Consider the following 3,591-nt stretch of genomic DNA (forward strand, 5'->3'; position numbering starts at 1 on the left):
AGGCAATTTCAACTGTGTTACTTCTTCAGGAGCAAATTTAAAACACGAAATATTGAATATATATTCTCTCAATTATATTAACTCTTCTGGAGGTGAATTGTAATGTATTCACATCAAGAGCGCGTTCATATTTACCCGACTTATTAGTATTGTCACATTCACTTCAGGGAATGGATTAATATTATCAAAAGTTCTCATCCTTCAGGAAATCGAACATAATTATCTGAATGCGCATTAATCACATCAAATTGTGATGCCTCAACCTCTTTTAAAATATTTACTACTTCAGGAGAAAATCGAGGCGTGCATTTAATATAGAGAATATTTATGTAGCTTATCTTCAATTGTAACTATGGAAAGCCTAAATTATCACTTCTGGTGATCATAGACATATACCACTTCTGGTGGTTAACAAAATATAATGACAATGAGATATATGAAATATAACTACTTCTGGTGGTTGTATATTTCTTGCAAACTCTGCTAGAGTTTAAGTTGATCTAATAATATTATCCATATTCTTTAAAATGACATAAATAAGATATATTATAGTAAACATCATTATCAAATCATAATTTTTCTTTATGTACAACAATTACATAACCATACTATCTATTACAAATAACAAAAATTAAAATATTTATATTTCTACAGATTCACCACCGATTACATGACTTATTTCTCCTTCTGGGAGTGCAAAGTAATCAGCTACATCCAAATGCATGAAGTCTAAATTATCTTCAGAAATAAAATTTGCTTCAGCATTTTTCTCTGTCTTCTTCAGGGAGGCTTGATAAAGCTCAACCAGGTGTTTTGGCGTACGACAAGTACGTGACCAGTGCCCTTTTCCTCCACATCTATAGCATGCATTTTTTGCATTTGGCGCTTGCACCGCTTCATGCTTTTGTTCCTTCCTTTTCCACTGCTGGTGGTGAGGAGGCTTCTTTGGTGCATTATTATTACCATGATTGGTGTTTCTTCCCCGACCACGGTCATGACCACGACTGGGGCCACGACCTCTTCCACGTTTAGCTTGGTGGAAGTTCGTCTCATTCACTTCAGGGAATGGACTAGAACCAATAGGTCGACTTTCATGATTTTTCATTAATAGCCCATTATGTTGCTCTGCTATAAGAAGATGTGAGATAAGTTCAGAATACTTTTTAAATCCCATCTCTCGATATTGCTGCTGCAGGAGCATATTCGAGGCATGAAAAGTGGTGAAAGTTTTCTCCAACATATCATGATCAGTAATATTATCACCACATAACTTCAATTGGGAAATAATTCTGAACATAACAGAATTATACTCACTGATAGATTTAAAATCTTGTAGCCTTAAATGAGTCCAATCATATCGTGCCTGTGGAAGAACGACCATCTTCAGGTGGTCATATCTATCTTTCAAATTATTCCACAGTATGACTGGATCTTTAACAGTAAGATATTCCATTTTCAGGCTCTCATCAAGGTGATGGCGTAGGAATATCATTGCTTTGGCACGGTCTTGGTTTGATGCCTGATTTTTGTCTTTGATGGTGTCTGCCAGACCCATCGCATCAAGATGAATTTCAGCATCAAGCACCCAAGACATGTAGCTTTTGCCCGATATATCCAGGGCTACAAATTCAAGTTTAGAAAGATTTGACATTATTTAGGAAAAGAAAGTTCTTACCTCAGATACTTTCAAAATATTTGCTCGAGATGACAGAGTCTCGTGTTGATAACGTGTTATAAAATAAAGACTATAAAGTAAAGACAAGTATAGAGAGAAACTGATATATTATTCGAATTCAAACTGATGTACATAATGAACTGAAATCTCTTCTATTTATAGAAGAAAGGAAGTTGTTGTGTAAGCTGCTACTATACCAGATATGGATAATCTTCTACTGAGAGCAATGTTTAAGCTGCTACTACAAGCTGCAGTATAAGCTACTATAAGCTGCTGTGTAAGCTGCTACTACAAGCTGTTGTGTAAGCTGCTACAAGCTGTTGTGTAAGCTGCTACAAGCTGTTGTGTAAGCTGCTGCTGTACCAGATATGGATAATCTTCTACTGAGAGCAATATTTATCCATAACGGAGTACTGAATGGATAAGCTTATTATACCCGGTATGGATAATCTTCTACCGGGGGTAATGTTTATCCATAACCGGGTACTGAAAAGATAAGCTCATTATACCCGGTATGGATAATCTTCTACCGGGGGTAATGTTTATCCATAACTGGGTACCGAAGTGATAAGCTTCTTCAGGAAGCTTATTTCCAATATAGTACTAAATAGATAAACATATTTACGGTGGAGTCCCATATGGATAAGCTTCTTCAGGAAGCTTATTTACAACGGAGTACTAAATGAACATCCATAATATAATATATTTATAACAAATATGAAATAATTTACTACCAAGAACTTTTACTTAATTGAATAATATTAAAAAGCAACAACAATACATACCCCACATTATCTTGCATATATATATCACATAATAGTAGAGTTAACAATATTTATAGTGCCCGATAGGGTATTACCTACTTGGCTATTACAGTCCAATAGCATGTCTCGAAGGACATTTTTGTTTCCAAAAGATACTAGTCTAGAGTAAACATCTTTGTCAACATACTTAACTAAATAAGTCAAATTTTCATAGTCTGATTTTAAGGCAGCGGTTACAAAATGAAGGGCATAGTAGATAATATTAAGATCCTTGCCATTGTTGCCTTTTAGTGCATCCTTAGCCATCATGTGTGCCGGCTTGTTGGCCTTCCTTGCCTGAACCTTCACCTGTCTCATTAACAACATGCACTCATGAATAATGTTATTTAGTATTACCATTCCATTATCCAAACAATTAATAACATCGGTTGAATCAGTTCCCACTTCTAAGTTGATAAACCCTTGTCTCTTGGCAATGTAGAGGCCAGTTTTCAAGGCCGTTAATTCTGCCTGAAGAGGTGTTGTTCCTGGTAGAGACCCTTGAAAGTCAACTATCCATTGCCCTTTACCATCTCTGAAGAGCCCACCAAATCCACAAAGAGATGAGGCATCTTTAAAGGAACCATCAATATTAAGCTTAATATGACCGCTAGGCGGTTTAATCCAGTTAATACTTATTGGGATTTTTTGCTTAGTAACAATTTCCTTTTCCGTTAGAAGTTTATATTCTACCGCTTGATTAAAAGCAATGTGGAGGCCAGACGTGTGTGTAGTTATTATATAAGTTATTATTCCTGTTAATCCAAATGGTCCACATTACAAAGGGAAACAATTCTTCCCAACTAATAATGTCATTTCTTAGGGTAATGTTATGATCACGAATATATGTCAACCAACTATTCTTAGTATTCCCACTGTTTGAATCAATCCCTAAGCGAGATCACAACTGCTTCACTGCCATGCATTCCAAAAAACATACCTAATAGTTTCCCTATAAGTTTTGCATTAGGAACATATTGGATCAATGTTTATGCCAATGTGATGTAAAAAGCTTCTTGTTGGGAGTCTATCATGGAAACATTTTCATAATAAAAATTTCAACTTGTTGAGGCAATTCAGCTCCCAATCCAGTTAAAGTCTTTGTCATTCTTA

This window comes from Nicotiana tabacum, chromosome 11, assembly GCF_000715075.1.
Source record: "Nicotiana tabacum cultivar K326 chromosome 11, ASM71507v2, whole genome shotgun sequence".
Classification (NCBI taxonomy): domain Eukaryota; kingdom Viridiplantae; phylum Streptophyta; class Magnoliopsida; order Solanales; family Solanaceae; genus Nicotiana; species Nicotiana tabacum.